This window comes from Euprymna scolopes, chromosome 32, assembly GCF_053919585.1.
Source record: "Euprymna scolopes isolate OS-2025 chromosome 32, ASM5391958v1, whole genome shotgun sequence".
NCBI lineage: Eukaryota > Metazoa > Mollusca > Cephalopoda > Sepiida > Sepiolidae > Euprymna > Euprymna scolopes.
This window is the reverse complement of record NC_136513.1, coordinates 43,307,773-43,327,406: the sequence shown is the minus strand read 5'-3', so window position 1 is coordinate 43,327,406 and position 19,634 is coordinate 43,307,773. Positions and strand designations below refer to the sequence as shown.

The window sequence follows — 19,634 nt, the reverse complement described above, 5'->3', positions numbered from 1 at the left end:
GCAGAGTCCACAATTCTCGCCTGTAACCACTACACAACGAGAACTGCGTTTATGCGTGTATGTGTGTGTACATTCATATGTGTCCGTGTATGTGTATGTGCGTGTGTTTCATGTGTGTGTTTTTCGTTATTGTAGACAAAATGGCTACCAGTTTGAATGCGCGCACGTGTGTGTGTGTGTGTGTGTGTGTGTGTGTGTGTGTGTGTGTGTGTGTGTGTGTGGCTTATTCGATGCGTAGTGTGCGGTGAGGGCGGGGTAGAGCAAGAAATTGATTGAATAATTACGAAGATGAGAAATCCGTGTACACACTCGCAGAAGCCACTTCGCAGACATAATCGCATCATGCGCAACTGGTTCCATTTCTGGAAACTCGCAGACATTACTCGTCCTTTTCCCTCCTCCCTCGCCTTTGCCCCTCCTAACCCTTGCATTTAAGAGAGTAAGAGAGAGGGGAAGAGAGAGAGAGAGAGGAAGAGAGAGCGAGAGAAAGAGAGAGAGAGAGAGAGACACACACACACACACACACACACACACACACACGCACGCACGCACGCACGCACGCACTGACCGACAGGCGCACAACACCTCTATGCATACATCTGCGATTTCTCTAGACAACCATTGACCACGTTTGCACACGGTCCATATTTCTACCCCCGCCCCACGCACCGTTTTTAAGGATAAGGTCGAGCATTTGGGTAAAATATATTCCTACGGTGACATCTACAATATATATAAGTAAGTCTTTCTTTACATTTTTTGCGTGTATTTCTTATGTAACTCATATGTAGTTATTAATGTATACTTTCTCTCTGTATACTCTTACATAAACATACACGCACACACGACGCACACATGCATGCACACATGCATACACATACATACATACATACATACATATGTATATATGTGTGTATGTATGTGTGTGCGTGTTTATTTTATTTAAATTTCATTTTCCCCTTGTATGAAAAAATATTGCATTATATATATATATTTATATATATATATATATATATATATATATATATATATATATATATATATATATATACATATATATATATATATATATATATATATATACATACATACATGCACATACACACACACAGACACACACACACACATATATGCATAACTACTTTGTTTACTCACATAAATTAATATACGAAAGTATAAATTTATGCGTAAACTTTAAGTATTTACTTCAGCAGTGCTCAATACGTAGGTAGAGCTTGTTACTTATAAAATATATATGGAGTTTAATTAATTAATCGCCAAAAATATTTTATTACTTACTACACACACACACACACACACACATATATATATATATATATATATATATATATATATATATATATATATATATACTAGCAGGCCACCCGGCATTGCCCAATCGTAAAATACGCTTAAATACAATATTTTGGTTAATGCACAGTTCGTATTTATTATTATATTATATTGGACCCAAGATATAGTAATTATTTTAAAAGTTAAATAAAAATGACTTGTGCGCCACCACCGAGAATCGAAACCAAAACGTTTAGCTTACGATTTACTTTTTCTTTTGACATTAATCTCTGGGCTGTGAAGACGTTCTTGGCCTTCGGGCCGGGATGAAAGTGTAGTATCTGTTCCGGCAGATGCTGCACTTAAGATAATTTGTACCAGTCAATGGAGGGGAAACCCTCTATACTGGGAACCGCCTGGGTAATACCTAGGAGGTCCACCCTCCCAGGCCTTGCCACCGGGCTTTCTGGTGGGGCAAGTTTATTGCTTGCTGCCTGAGGCGCCCCGACCGGGGAATGCCGACGGGGTTACTCAGGCAATTTTTAAAATTGCAGGAGTGCCCCTCCTTTAGGGGAGCCTGCGGGGTTCCCACTTTCCGGCCTTGTGCCACATAATGCTGATGTGGGCAGCATTTAAATAAAAACCCTCTATACTGGGACAATTATTATTTTTGGTAACCAGAGTGACCCCTTTTAGGGGAGCTGGTTTTTACCTCACATTAAAAACGGCCTTGTGCCTAATTTGCTCAGTGGGGGAGCAAATAAATACCATCTGTTCCGGCAGATGCTGCACTTAAGATAATTTGTACCAGTCAATGGAGGGGAAATCCTCTATACTGGGACAATTATTATTTTTGGTAACCAGAGTGCCCCCTTTTTGCCTACTTTTAGGGGAGCTGGTTTTTACCTCACATTAAAAACGGCCTTGTGCCTAATTTGCTCAGTGGGGGAGCAAATAAACACCATCTGTTCCGGCAGATACTGCAAGCAAAGACCATATGTGGGGGCAACCCCATATACCTGACCTTTAACCAGCTCCCATTTCCCACCTCTCGGGAGCTGGCCCCCTTTTCCCCTTCCCCCTCCCTTCACTCCTCACATTAAAAATTGGCCTTGTGCCTAATTTGCTCGGTGGGGGAGCAAATAAATTCCATCTCTGGGCTGTGAAGACATATTTGGTGCAAGGTTAAAAATTAAAACATGAACCAATAGCTATTACATTACGCATGCATATTCGTAATGCCGTCGTTCGACTTTCACCTGGTAAATTCCATTTTTTTTTTAATTTTCACACTTTTGCACCGATTTTCCCCGGCTAAAACTCAAATATAAAGTTTAGCATGTGTTCGAATACCCTATATAAGTTTATGCCTGTAAACCAAAAACTGACAGAGGAGTTTGTTAGGCAATTTTTTAAAAACAAATATATACACGCATACATAAATATATATATATATATATATAGAAAGAGGTTTGTGTTTACTATAATTTTTTTATGCCAATATTACGCAAGTATAGATCATATAAAATATCTGCATGAATATAATTACACGTAATAGTTAACTAAAGATGATCATCCCATAACAAACCGAAAAATACTAATAGGGAATTAATTAAAATGAATGTTTAAAAGAATATGCAAATTAGCTAGGTCTTTTGCAGATGAATGCAATTCCACGAGCCATATATAACAAAGTTGTATTTTCTTTTTAAATAAACAGAAAAAAACGCTTGCGTTTTTCTGTTGTTCTGGTCATTCGGGCCAAGATTGCACGTTAATAAAAATGTTTTAAACAATTTGGTGCTAAATAGGACGTCCCAGAGTACGAAAGGGTAAATGCGGTATTATGGTGGAAGAAGATACTAGCAAAGAGAAACTTTTGTTTAGTTCTGGAGTGACAAGGATGACCAACGACCACCACCTTCCTCCCTTTTGAGTTGGTCTTGTGCCTAAGTTTTGTTTTCATGTTGAACTTTTTAGTCTGAATGAAAGATTTAATATCTCAAAGTGTAGTATCTGCTCTGATGCTACTCTTGAGATAATTTGTCCTTGATGAATGGAGGGGAAACCCTCTATTCTGAGACGATTATTATTTTTGGTCCATACCAGAGTGCCCCTTTTGCTTTTTTTAGGGGGAGGGGGAGCTAGTTTTCCCCCACATTAAAAACGACCTTGTGTCACATTTTGCTTTCGTGGGTAGGCAAATAAATACTAATAAAGAAAAGGGATTTTAATATGAATATCAAAATACGCACACAACAAAACCAAATTTATAGGTGTATAGATTGTCAAAGTTATAACTTCCTTGACCAAACTTATAAATTCCTTGACCAAACTTATAAATTCCTTGACTAAATTTATAAATTCTTTAACCAAACTTATAACTTCCTTGACCAAATTTATAACTTACTTGACCAAACTTATAACTTCCTTGGCCAAACTTATAAATTCCTTGACCAAACTTATAACTTTCAGATGTTGCTCCCGTTGTGATTTAGTTCGGACTAGACTACAACAGAAGCATTAAGCCTGGTGCAATGTTGATTTCTTTTTTCTTTCTTTCTGCCTCTCATCTATCTCTCTATCTATAAAAGTGAGAATGGGTATGTATATGTGTACATTACACTTCTCAACCTATATACTCAACGAATTTTTGATCGACAAACTTAAAATTTTGTATATAAGGTATTTAGACACGGTAAAAACTTTTTAATCGGCTTTAATGCGGAAACAAAAAAGGCTGGTAAGTGGTAAAAATAGAAAAATTGGTACGTTGGAGTCGTCAGATTTTTATCTGCTTGTCAACTATTTCACGAATACGCATGCGTGAATCGTACACGTGACAGATTATTTATGTTGAGAATAAGTAGGTTTGGAAACACTTTTTAAAGATTGTGTCAAGCTGGTCCAATGGTGATCGTACTTGACTCACTGTCTTTGGGGTTTTGATTGGATCTCAGCTCGAGCATTTTTTTTTTACTTACAGTAAGTGAACACAGTGATCACCACTTATCAAGGCCCGGAAGCCACTCAGGGATAAGGGTTATTGCAAATACATTACGTTAGTGTAGAGATTTAGAAAAAAAACAACATAATACTCACATGCACATGTCTCAGTTTCTGTATGAGTTAAAATATAATATTTATGCGTATTTTACGACCGGGCAACGCCTAACGGCTTGCTAATACTAGCAGGGAGACCCGACAGTGTCCGGGATTTAATGAGGATCCACATGTTTTCCACTCTTTAATACTTTAATTGTTATCGAAATCGATGAAATCGCCCATTTTTTAATCAAATCGATAGATTGTCTGCTTTAGTTAGGGACGCTCCGTAGTGCACCGAGAAGAAGCTTCACAGTCCTCCCGCAGTAGTTAGCTGTAGTCTATATTCCACTGTAGAATATATATAGTTGATTTTATGAAATTATTTTACATAATAAGTTAAAGTCAAGCATAAAAAAAACAAGTATCATGATTCAATTATGCTCTAAAAAGAAACAGTCATTTCGAAAACGCCCCTTTCTTATAAAATAATCTACAGCTGGCTCTTTCTGCTTGTGCGGAGATAAAACTTCTCAAATTTACTTGTGGTGTTAGATTGTATAAAAGTGTTGTTAACTTTGCTCAAAATTGGACATTCTTATTTGATCGACTTTTTTCGATTATCGATTTTCGATACTTATCGAACGTCTTCCAATACAAAATCTACATAAGAACACTCCCAGATGCATCAAGTAGCTTTGTGTGAAATTTCGAAAAAATCGGTGTAGTCATTTCCGAATCCATAAGGAACGAACTCATTCACATACACACAAAGTTCCTTTTATATATTATAGAAAGATACATAGATAGATAGATACATAGGAAGATAAATAGATAGATAGATAGATAGATAGATAGATAGAAAGATAGATAGATAAATAAATAGATAGATAGATAGATAGATAGACAGAGAGATAGATACATAGAAAATAGATAGATAGATACATAGATAGATAGATAAATAAATAGACAGATAAATAGATAAATATCTATCTATATATAGTAATTTATAAAGTATATATGGCGATTAAGCTACATTGAATATTCCGCGTTTCATCCATTCTAGGACTCCTCAGGCTTATGCGTGAATTCTGTGATTGTTTATCGTTTTTATCGTTATATATATATATATTATGTAGCTTAATCACCATATTACTAACTAGCTCTACCTACGTATTGAGCACTTTTGAAGTAAATACTTTAAAGTTTACGCATAAATCTATACTTTCGTATATTAATTTTATGTGAGTAAATTAAGTAGTTATATATATATATATATATATATATATATATATATGTATATACATAGCTAGATAGCTAGATAGATAGATAGATAGATAGATAGATAGAAATCCATAAGGAACGAACTCATTCATATACACACACACACCAAGTTCCTTTTATATACTTGATAGAGAGATAGATAGATAGATAGAAAAACAGATATATAAATAGATAGATAGACAAATAGATAAATAGGTAGATAAATAAATAGATAGATAGATAAATTGATAGATAGATAGATAAATAGATAAATGGATAAATAGATAGATAGACAAATAGATAAATAGATAGATAGCTAGATAGATAGATAGAAATCCATAAGGAACGAACTCATTCACATACACACAGACAAAGTTCCTTTTATATACTAGATAGATAGATAGATAGATAGATATATAGAAAAACAGATATATAAATAGATAGATAGACAAGTAGATAAATAGGTAGATAAATAAATAGATAGATAGATAAATTGATAGATAGATAGATAAATAGATAAATGGACAAATAGATAGATAGATAGACAAATAGATAGATAGATAGATAGACAAATCGATAAATAGATAGACAAATAGATAAATAAATAGATAGACAAATAGATAGATAGATAGACAAATAGATGAATAAATAGATAGACAAATAGATAGATAGATAGACAAATAGATAAATAAATAGATAGACAAATAGATAGATAGATAGACAAATAGATAAATAAATAGATAGACAAATAGATAAATAGATAGACAAATAGATAGATAGACAAATAGGTAAATAGATAGACAAATAGATAAATAAATAGATAGACAAATAGATAAATAAATAGATAGACAAATAGATAAATAGATAGACAAATAGATAAATAAATAGATAGACAAATAGATAAATAAATAGATAGACAAATAGGTAAATAGATAGGCAAATAGATAAATAAATAGATAGACAAATAGATAAATAGATAGACAAATAGATAAATAAATAGATAGACAAATAGATAGATAGATAGATAGATAGACAAATAGATAAATAAATAGATAGAACAATTGATAAATAAATAGATAAACAAATAGATAAATAGATAGACCAATAGATAAATAAATAGATAGACAAATAGATAAATAAATACATAGACAAAGAGATAAATAGATAGACAAATAGATAAATAGATAGACAAATAGATACATAAATAGATAGACAAATAGATAAATAGATAGACAAATAGATAAATAAATAGATAGACAAATAGATAAATAAATAGATAGACAAATAGATAAATAGATAGACAAATAGATAAATAAATAGATAGACAAATAGATAGATAGATAGACAAATAGATAAATAGATAGACAAATAGATTAATAAATAGATAGACAAATAGATAAATAGATAGACAAATAGATAAATAGATAGATAGACAAATAGATAAATAAATAGATAGACAAATAGATAAATAGATAGACGATTAGATAAATAAATAGATAGACAAATAGATAAATAGATAGAAAAATAGATAAATAAATAGATAGACAAATAGATAAATAAATAGATAGACAAATAGATAAATAGATAGACCAATAGATAAATAAATAGATAGACAAATAGATAAATAAATAGATAGACAAATAGATGAATAAATAGATAGACAAATAGATAAATAGATAGACAAATAGATAAATAGATAGACAAATAGATAAATAAATAGATAGACAAATAGATAAATAAATAGATAGACAAATAGATAAATAGATAGACCAATAGATAAATAAATAGATAGACAAATAGATAAATAAATAGATAGACAAATAGATAGATAGATAGACAAATAGATAAATAAATAGATAGACAAATAGATAAATAGATAGACAAATAGATAAATAAATAGATAGACAAATAGATAAATAGATAGACAAATAGATAAATAAATAGATAGACAAATATATAAATAAATAGATAGACAAATAGATAAATAGATAGACAAATAGATAAATAAATAGATAGACAAATAGATAGATAGATAGACAAATAGATAAATAGATAGACAAATAGATAAATAAATAGATAGACAAATAGATAAATAAATAGATAGACAAATAGATAAATAAATAGATAGACAAATAGATAAATAGATAGACAAATAGATAAATAAATAGATAGACAAATAGATAGATAGATAGACAAATAGATAAATAAATAGATAGACAAATAGATAAATAGATAGCCCAATAGATAAATAAATAGATAGACAAATAGATAAATACATAGATAGACAAATAGATAAATAGATAGACAAATAGATAAATAAATAGATAGACAAATAGATAAATAGATAGACAAATAGATACATAAATAGATAGACAAATAGATAAATAGATAGACAAATAGATAAATAAATAGATAGACAAATAGATAAATAAATAGATAGACAAAGAGATAAATAGATAGACAAATAGATAAATAAATAGATAGACAAATAGATAGATAGATAGACAAATAGATAAATAGATAGACAAATAGATAAATAAATAGATAGACAAATAGATAAATAAATAGATAGACAAATAGATAAATAGATAGACAAATAGTTAAATAAATAGATAGACAAATAGATAAATAAATAGATAGACAAATAGATAAATAAATAGATAGACAAATAGATAAATAAATAGATAGACAAATAGATAAATAAATAGATAGACAAATAGATAAATAAATAGATAGACAAATAGATAAATAGATAGACAAATAGATAAATAAATAGATAGACAAATAGATAGATAGATAGACAAATAGATAAATAGATAGACAAATAGATAAATAAATAGATAGACAAATAGATAAATAAATAGATAGACAAACAGATAAATAAATAGATAGACAAATAGATAAATAGATAGACAAATAGATAGATAGATAGACATTTGTCTATCTATTTATTTATCTATTTGTCTATCTATTTATTTATCTATTTAGATAAATAAATAGATAGACAAATAGATAAATAAATAGATAGACAAATAGATAAATAAATAGATAGACAAATAGATAAATAGATAGACAAATAGATAAATAAATAGATAGACTAATAGATAAATAAATAGATAGACAAATAGATAAATAAATAGATAGACAAATAGATAAATAAATAGATAGACAAATAGATAGATAGATAGACAAATAGATAAATAAATAGATAGACAAATAGATAAATAAATAGACAAATAGATAAATAAATAGATAGACAAATAGATAAATAGATAGACAAATAGATGAATAAATAGATAGACAAATAGATAAATAGATAGACAAATAGATAGATAGATAGACAAATAGATAAATAAATAGATAGACAAATAGATAAATAAATAGATAGACAAATAGATAAATAAATAGATAGACAAATAGATAAATAAATAGATAGACAAATAGATAGATAGATAGATAGACAAATAGATAAATAAATAGATAGACAAATAGATAAATAGATAGACAAATAGATAAATAGATAGACAAATATATAGATAGATAGATAGATAGATAGACAAATAGATAAATAGATAGATAGACAAATAAATAGATAGATAGATAGATATTATAAGTGAGTCACCACTTATCAAGGCTCGAAGGTCACTCGAAGATAAGAGTAGTGTCAGGTGGCTGGTGAGACAGCACCGTAATAATAACTAGTGATGAAAATTGGGCAGAACGTGATTATTAAAAAGATAGCTCAACAAGAACTTTTTGGTCTCCCGACAAAAGCAGGATGGACCTGTAAATTCACTCTTGTCCCTTCGTCCGTTCGTCTCTCCGCACTTTTCTCAATAACTACGCCTTGGAAGTTTTTTGAAATTTTGCACAAACATTAAACATGATATGGGTAAAAAAAAAGTAACAGAACGGATTTTCCGTGAAAACTCCGGTTGCACATCTAGGGTTATCGTTCGAGTTAAAATGGCTGCAATTGACATATTTGTGCTTATCAAAAAAATTGATGCCTTCGATTTTATAAAACTTTCTGAAAAGTTGTAACTAACTGATTTCTATATAATTTTATGTGTCTATACTTCGCAATAACTCTCGGGTGTGCCCCAGGGGCTCTTTTATGGCTAATAAAACACTCCAGTTTGAGGACTATTTTACCATACTTTCCAAAATTTTTTGTTTATGTCTATTTATTAGCAGTTTTGCATGGTGCTGAAATTTTAATATGTCAAAGCCTTTCAGAAAACAGTTTCCCAGTCGTTCACATGTTTTTCCATTTTGTAAAGCAAATCAATGAAAACGACAGTCGGAGCTTCTAACAGTTGCGCTATACGGCTGCTGCTATGTGGGCAGTGAATTAACAATGTTTTGACATTGTCCAAAGTACCTAAGCTCAATTTGTTTACACAAAAAGCATCGCTTCATACGCTAATGGTAAATTAATAAATAAAAATTACACTTGTCAAAAGTACATTAAAGTCGCTACCAATAAAAAATATACAACTATAAAAACAACCCAAGATATGGGAAATTTTAAATCAAGGGCAATGAATAACCGCCAAGCTAAATGAACTACCTAACACATCCCTACTAATGACACCGTAAACACGGGAAACAGCATTCCCCTTTCCCATCGTCACACCTCAAAAATAAAAAACCTTACTACTTACATTCACAAAGTATACACCCCAACTTTAACCGAAATGGAGATCGCAACCAAATATCTGATAAAACCAATATAATCTTGACACCCGTTTCAATTTTGATTCTTTTTTGGTCTGATGAAGTGTTGTCCCTAAATTGGAACTCCACTGAAACATGTATGCACATATGTAACCAATAATCTTTTTATAATAAACAGACTATATACAAGCTCTGTTCTGCATTGAGCACTCTTTAATAATCACACGAGTTTCATTGGATTTACATCTAGGAAACTAATCGATACAACCGATATATATATATATATATATATATATATATATATATATATATATATAGAGAGAGAGAGAGAGAGAGAGAGAGAGATAGAGAGAGAGAGAGACAAACAGACAGACCGACAGACAGAGACAGGGAGAAGGTATTTTGTGTGTGTCTGTGTGTGTGATTTCGTTCCACATGAACCCCGAAACAGCTGAACCGATTTTTTTGGAAATTTAACTCAAATGCACTTGATGTATCGTAGATATATTTAGTATCGGAATATTTCCTATAAGTAACGAAAATCGATAATCGAAAAAATTCGAATTAAGAAAAACCAGTCCGAAGTTAAACGACAGACAAAAATTTACACCCTTATACAGCCTAACATCACAACTACATTTCAGAAGTTTTATCGCCGCAAAAGCAGAAGTGACCGGCGTATAAAACCAACAACATGTTCTTTGATAGAACAGGGGCGCATTCGCAATGACTGTTTCTGTTTAGCGCACAATCGAACCATGATACTTGATTTTTGCATTTTAACATTTAATTCAAGCCATTATATGAAAATAATTTAATAAAATTAGAAATAGATTCTCTATAGTGCAATATAGACTAGAATGCGGTTTGCGAACAAAGTCGATGCGGGGAGGTATGTGAAGCTTCTTTCTCGTGCACTGGAGTTGGTCCACGTGTAGAGCGGACGTGATTCCATCGATTTCGATGACAATAACATTATTGGAAGTGTGGAACATTCCTTGATCCTCATTCAATCCTGGGCAACGTTGGATTTTCCTATATATATATATATATATATATATATATATATATATATATATATATATATACACACAGGGTGACCCCCCCCCCAAAAAAAACAGAGGATTTTCAATTGTTTTTCTGAGCATTTTACAGTCAACGGAGAAAAAAAAAGGCCAAAGGCTTTAGTGTTATATTAATTTATTTTTTATTAAAGACTGTTATTCTCATCTTTATTCGTTGTTGATTTTTCACGACGTGTCGGCCAACTAAATAAATAATAAAAATGAGAATAATAGTCCGAAATAAAAATAAATTAATATATATAATACTCATCTCAATAATGAATTCCAATTAAGGAATAATATATATATACCAATCGGTACGGACCTGACCATGGAAGATCAGATAATAAATAAATGTGGATTTATAAGATCCAAGAATCCAACCTTGATCACCCTTCGGGGCCCGTAGCTCAGTTGATAGAGACGTTGAATCTCTACGATTCCAGGTTGACACTGTCTGAAGATAGCTGTTTCAATCCCACCCAAAGCCAGCCAGTGGTTTACTTGGCCAAAAACGTGGTAAGACGACAACAACAGTGATTGCTGAGAATGTAGTTAGGAGATTCGAGGTTCCTATCCGTCGCGGTTACCACCTGACGAAGGCCAGAGGAATAGTTGGCCGAAACGTCGTGAAAAAAAACAACAACCAATAAAGATGAGAATAATAGTCCGAAATAAAAATAAATTAATATATATAATGCTCATCTCAAAAATGAATTCCAATTAAGGAATAATATATATACCCTAGTGTTATGATGTGATGTTTTGAATATAATAAACTAGTTATGACCAAAGTTTCATTTCATTCAGACAAAACACTAAGAAAAGAGGCCTAATTAGAGCTTGGGCCCGTTTTTGTGGGGTCACCCTGTATATATATATATATATATATATATATATATATATATATAGTTCTCAGTTCACAAAAAACCAATGAAAAAATTCATAGATGCTTCCTTATAGAACAATATGTAAAAATAGTGTGTGTATATATATATAAATATATATATATATATGTGTGTGTGTGTGTGTATGTATATATATATTTACAAAATCGAAAAATATTTGAACTGAAAACTAGAAGTCGATGACTACAAATATTTTAACCCCCCCCCTCTTTGTGTTGAGCACTGTCGTAAGTAATTTCACCGGCTAATTAATTGGCTAAAAAATGCAACGCTCGTTCTTTGTTTATAAAAAAAAGCAGTTAGAGCACTGTAAAAGTTTGTTTAAACAGACATTTGGCGAGTTTATTTACGGGCGCCGCTCCCGTGGGTCGATCGGTAGAACTGCTGACTGTCAACGCAATGGTTCTAGGCTAAATCCTCGGCTCGGGAGAGGTGCTAGTCTAGCGGCACTGATGAGTTGTGATACAACGAAACAGGACTGTATGTCGATGGCTACAAATATATATATATATATATATATATATATATATATATATATATACATATATATATATATATATATATATATATATATATATATATATATATAAACATCTATATGTCGGTCTATCTCCATATTTTCAAACTTTATCACGTTGGTACAGTGGTAACGTCACAAGGTTTGAATGCTGCAGTTTCGGCTTCGATTCTACCTGATGGAACCTAAACATTTTTGTTTTTACTGTTGAAATCACGACTCTATGATAATATATACGAAATCTAGGCAAATTAAAATATCATATTTAAGCGTATTTTACGCCCGAGCAAAGCCGGGCGCCCCACCCTGCTAGTATATATATATAAGTTTATCCGGTGAAACTAATTGTGGTGTGATGGAATTTAAATTATTAATGTGTTAAAAGGAACTCGTAAGGTTTGTGATACATGTGGAATATAGATTTACTTTTTATATTGACGCAAAGTGATAATTAGAAAATTTTTTAAATGTATAATTAAAAAAAAGAATTTTATTATGTTAATTATGTATATATATGTCACGGGAAACGGATTTTTTAATGCACCGTTTTTCACGTAAGTGTCATAAGCAAACACACGGTGTTCAAGATTCAGCATGAGAGCAATGAACTGCAAAGAAAAACAATTCAGAATCAATGACTAACTTAAAACAAAATTTAACGTAAAAGATAAATAAATAACAACAAACTAAACGGCATCTTAAGCAGGTTTTAACACTACCTTCCTCACTCTTAATCCCCTACTCAAGGAGAGAAAACATCAGTTTCCCGTGAGTCGCTTTGTATATATCATATAAACACAGGTACACCCACCCACACTCACATATATATGCATAATATCATTTCAGCCTGGCGTTGCCCGGGTGTTTGGAGGTGTATGTTGAGCAAAAAAAAAAAAAAGAAAAAAAAGGTCATTTTTTTTAAATTTTGACCCCTATTATAACCCCTGAACATTTATTGTTTGGGGCTCAAATCAAGTTATTAAGTTAGATCCATGTCTAAGGAACCTATATCTAAAATTTCAAGTGTTTAGGCCCAAAATTGGCGGAGGAGTTTGGTAGAGTTCTCAAAGGTCAGATCGTTGAACTTTAACCCCATAGCGAAAATTTCGGATCGAAAACCGATTAAAAAGATGTTACCAAATCTCAGTACCCTCTATATCAAATTTCGAGTATGTAAACTGAAAATTGACAGAGTTATTGCGTAGGAAAATATACACACACAGACACAGAGACACATTCACTTATATATATATATATATATTACCTATTATATATATATATATATATATATTTATATATATACAACTCACACAAACACACACGCACAAACCCACACTTATTTATGCATATATATACAACTTACACGCACTCACACACATTCAATCACTCGCACACACACACACAAACACGCACACATACACACATGCACACACACACATATATATATAATATTTTAAACAAATTCAATACAATAAATTAAAAAAAATGAAAGCAACATATTTTGTATTTTTATATTCATTACAAATTTTTCGTGGCCATTCGGACAATTTCAAACATTATGTAATTGAAAAATATTCGAGCAAAAGCCACTCTTCAGACTATTTTTACTCATATAAACATATCCTAATCTCTATTTAAGAGAGCAAGCAGTTAAACCTACCTCCACCCAACTCTTCTATGAGAAAATACACAATATAATTCCCTCATTTTTTATTTTATTGTCTTCATTTTGTGAAAATATTATATGAATGCTCGATTATAAAACCTGATAATTATAAAGCTGAATAATTTAGTCAATTAATTTTGACTTTAATTTTTATTGGTGTATCAACATTACGGAATTTTAGTGTATTTTAATGTATTCAAAAATGGTTAAAATATATTAATAAAAAATACTTATATCTATCTATCTATCTATCTCTCTCTCTCTCTCTCTCTCTCTCTCTATATATATATATATATATATATATATATATATATATATATATATATAATTTAAAGGAGATTAGAATAATAGTCTAAAGAGCTAAGTGTATTTTAATGTAATAGTGAAATTACTAGTTTAATTAAAATACAGGAAATGCTCGTTGTAATTTAGATATATAATAAGCTCGATAGTTATATATATATAAATATATATATATATATATATATATATATATATATATATATAAGTGAAATTGTCTGCGTGTGTATATTTCTCTACCAAACTACCCTTTCAATTTTCAGATATGACATAAGAGGTATTGTTCAGTCGGTTTTCGGTCAAAATTTTGGCTGTCAAGATTTGACCTTTGAAAACCTACCAAACTCCTCCGTCAATTTGGGGTCTACACACTTGAAATTTTAAATGCAGGTTTCGTAGACATGAATCAACCTTTTAATTTGATTTAAGCCAAAAATAAACCGTTACTTAGGGGGGGGGCGGTTCATCGGGAATTTGTTTATGTTGGACTTGAAGACATCAAAGTTGTAGTCAGGAAGGAAAGAGGCAAACAGAAGAGAGTTCCACAGGCGTGCACTTCTAAGAAAGAAGCTTTGTTCATGGAATCTACGTTTTGATTTAGGCACAGATAAAGAATGGGAAAAATTATTGACAGTGGTTTCAGCTAGACGGGTGTTTTTCGTGAAAGATTGGCGAGGGGGACCAGAGATTGGAGATCAGACGAATACTTGCCATGGAAATAACGATAAAACAAAGACGGGCTCGCAACGTCTCTTCTGTGGGAGAAAGGCTGCAAGGAATAGAAAAGGGCATCCCACACTAGGCCACGAAGTCTATTTTGTACTCTGTCAAGGCAGGATAGGCTTTTTTTGCAGCTCCAGCCCAGATGTGGCAGCAGTACTCCATCCTTGGACGTAGTTGGCTTTTATACAGATATAGAATATCTTCTGGAGCGGTAGAAGGATCCCACCATTTTCCCAGCGATCTGGGCAACAGACTTGATGTACGTGTTCCATTTCAGATCAGGAATAAAAGTCAAACCCAGAAGTTTTCTTTCACTTGTGGTAATCACCCTCATCCTTATTGACAAGATCATGTAATAAAGTGTTAATAAAGTATTAACGCAATTTTAATTTTTATCTCGCTATCTTTTCTTATAAATTGCCTCTCTTAATCGAGTAGAGCTTCATCTATCTAGACAGGTTTGTCTTTTACTTCTCCCCAAAATTCTATTTTTTCAAGTTAACTGCACACACACACACACACATATATATATATATATATATATATATATATATATGTGTGTATATATATATACATATATATATATACATATATATATATATATATATATATATATATATATATATACGCAGTTAACTATTCGTGACCAGACACACACGCACACACACACGCACACACACACACACATTCAGTTTTATATTATAGATATATATATATATAAAACAAAAATCTTGTTAATAGAAATTTTTATTCAAATTTTCAAAAAACATTATAGACCTCTATACAAAATTTTGATTATCCGATATGGAGTAGACCCAAGACCGTCTTAAAAGACAAGATGGCCGGTGAGCAAAAATAATTTAATCTGTGACGTCATCACGGATAGTCCATACCGGTGACACCGGTAGTCACCGGTAGGCATTCGTAACGTCTTGAAGTCAGTGTAATATTTCTTTTTTTATTAAAATGCCTTCACGGTGCATCGTTCCAACTTGCTGAGGAAATTATCGTAAAGGACCAAAAAGTGACAGTATTTTCATTTCCGAAAGAATATATATATATATATATATATATATATATATATATATATATATATATATATATATATATATATATATATGAAACTAAACTAAAAAAAAAAAACGCGCGTTCACTCGTGGTCTTAAACAGTCTTGGCCTTCGGGACCAGATCAAAGTGTAGTATCTGTTCTCCAGATGCTGCATTCTATTTCTTGTTCTCTTTCGGTGGAGGAGAAATCCTTCACGACTGAGACAATTTTTATTTTTGTACCTTTTCTCCACGTTAAAAAACGACCCTGGTGTCTAACTCTGTCCCGTGGGGAGGCATAGTAAATAAGTACAATTCATTTCATTAACGTAATTGGGTTTGTATTACTGTACACATAGATTCGAAAAAGTTGTCAAAAACAAATATATAACAAATAAATGTTATCAAAGGCAAGATAAGTTACTTTTTTACCAAATATTTTTCGTGTTTTTATTCAATGTAACATGTTTATTCAGCTCGAAAAACATAGTGTTTACCGATGTATTCGAAAATTCAAGATGGCGTCTGATTCTCTCTTTAACACGGTAAGTTTGGGATAAGGTGTTATAAATAAAAAACTATACAACATACTATTAAAAACCCGCCGAATATATGTCAACCTATGTCACGGTAACATATATTGAGCGAGTTTTTAACAGTATTTTATCCGCTTTTGTATTTATAACACCTTTTCCCAAACTTACCGTGTTAAAGAGAGAATCAGACGCCATCTGGAATTTTCGAATACATCGGTAAACACTATGTTTTTCGAGCTGAATAAACATGTTACATTGAATAAAAACACGAAAAATATATCCAGTTTGGTAGAAAAGTAACTTATCTTGCCTTTGATAACATTTATTTGTTATATATTTGTTTTTTGACAACTTTTTCGAATCTATGTGTACAGTAATACAAACCCACGTATTTTAACAAACTGAAAATATGGATATAAAAAATGATTTTGCATGTTATTTTTGTTATGTGGTGAAATAATCTTAAATAAGAAACATGATTTTTTCTTTAGGTTAATTTTTTTACTGTGCAATATTTCATGAATTTATTAAAAATATTGTTTTTGATTTTGAAAAAAATATTGTGGTTCATTTTGATTTAAAAATATTCATTTTGATTAAAAAATATTCATTTTGATTTAAAAAGTTATCATTTTGCTTTAAAAAAAAGTTTAATTTTAATATTTGTTTATTGTCTTAACTCATATCAAATGTTTTGCTTGTGTTCTGCTTCAAATATTCATAATCTTACATGCATAATTTTCATTTAATTATATTAAATAAACTTCAAGTTTATTTCAAATCAAATCGTGTTCCTTCACTTTTTTAAAATGTAATTTATAAGTAATTAAAGAACGCATTCTAATCTTTAAAATCTATAATACAACGAAATATTCAATTGCTTATAATATACTTAAACAAATAACTTGTGTTTTTTTTTATTATTTTTTTATTATTAATATTAGGTGAGTTTCAGTATAAATCGTGTTCTTTCTTTATTTCTTTATTTTAATCCAATTTTGAAGTTTTGTAACGCTGTCTGTAAAAATTACTGTTCATTATTGACAGTCTAAGAGTTCCACATATCTTGCTTGTTGGGACCTCGGCGATGACGTCATTTTTTCAGCTGGCCGGCCATCTTTATAACGAAGGCCACGGTAGACCTCGATTATTTGTCCTCCCTGTCGGATAATCAAAATTTTGTATCCCTCCCTTACAGGTCTATAATGGTTTTTGAAAATTAGAATAAATTTTCATTGACAAGATATTTGTTTTGCATTACACACATAAAATTAATATACGAAAGTATAGATTTATGTGTAAACTTTAAGTATTTACTTCAAAAGTTCTCAATATGTAGGTAGAGCTAGTTAGTAAGTTATAAAATATATATGGCGATTAAGATACACTGAACATATATATTATAATTTACTATATATATATATATATATATATATATATATATATATATATATATATATATATATATATACTGGCAGAAGTACCCGTCATTGGCCGGGTTAAAAAGAGTCTTCAAAAAAATTTACTTTGGTTTATGAAAGTATGAAAGGTTATGAAAAGATATATGCAAATAGATAGATCAAAACTTTGGGGGGTATCAAAGCAAAAACAAAACCCTCAAAAGAACATGAGGGTGCAGCAGTGGGAATCTTTATTGCTACAAACGTATAAACACTAATTAGGATTCCCCATTAAAAGTGACTCCCATGGGGGCCCCGCGTCCGTTGGCGTGAGTGATGTAACTCGAAGTGGTTTTATCATGGCAAGTTCGGTAGCTCTACATCAAACGTTGTGAGCATGCATATGGTTCCTATTTATAAGTGACACTTCTGGGGCTTCCACCTCGTTGGTGGGGGTTAGCGGTGTAACCCATAAAAACCTCCCCCACCCCATGGTGGGTTATTCTGCCATATTTGGTAGCTCTATGAATGTAAATCAACAAGTGTTAGTGTGCACAGGATTTCCAGTTATAAGTGACCCCACGCTGGGGCCTCACCCCCGTTGATGGGGATAAGCGTTGTACCCGTCAAAAACTCCCCCTTCCCATGGTAAGTCATTCTGCCAAATTTTGTAGCTCTACATGAAACGATGTAAGTGTGCATAAAATCCCCTCCCCCCTGGGGCCCCGCCCTCGTTGGTGACTTTATCATACGCATTTTTGCTCCTTGATACCTTTTCTCTGATTGTAAGTATAAAAGCGATAAAAAATACATGTAACGTGTTGGCGTAACGGTTAACGCTCTCGACCATAGCATATATGATCTCAGGTTCGAAACATAGAAGAGTCAAGTTACGATGACGTGCAGAAGTACTGCGAAACACGTATTCATATACTTGTGTTTTATAAGTAAAATAATAAATAAATAATATTTTTTTTATTTGTTTACGTCCAAAAATAGGGTCGATTGTTCTAAGGAAAAATGTTTTCTAGATCTCCGAAGCTGGAGATGCTAAGATCCGTATTTAATTATCGTTGAAAAATCAACGAAAAATCCACATCAGTGTAAAAGTGATAAAAAATAACGCATAAAGTCATTTAGAACTTCGTGGCATAACGGTTAACGTACTCGATCATAACACACATGGTTTTA

General features: G+C 31.3%; 1 long non-coding RNA gene across 1 annotated transcript in view; it reads left to right on the top strand.

Moving 5' to 3' along the window:
* Window positions 1–557: 557 nt before the first annotated feature.
* The window catches only part of LOC145256308 (uncharacterized), a 92,661-nt gene continuing 73,584 nt past the window's right edge, over window positions 558–19,634 (top strand). Inside the window, exon 1 of the long non-coding RNA XR_013863971.1 lies at window positions 558–738. This is a non-coding gene — a long non-coding RNA (uncharacterized LOC145256308). The remainder of the gene's footprint in view (window positions 739–19,634) is intronic.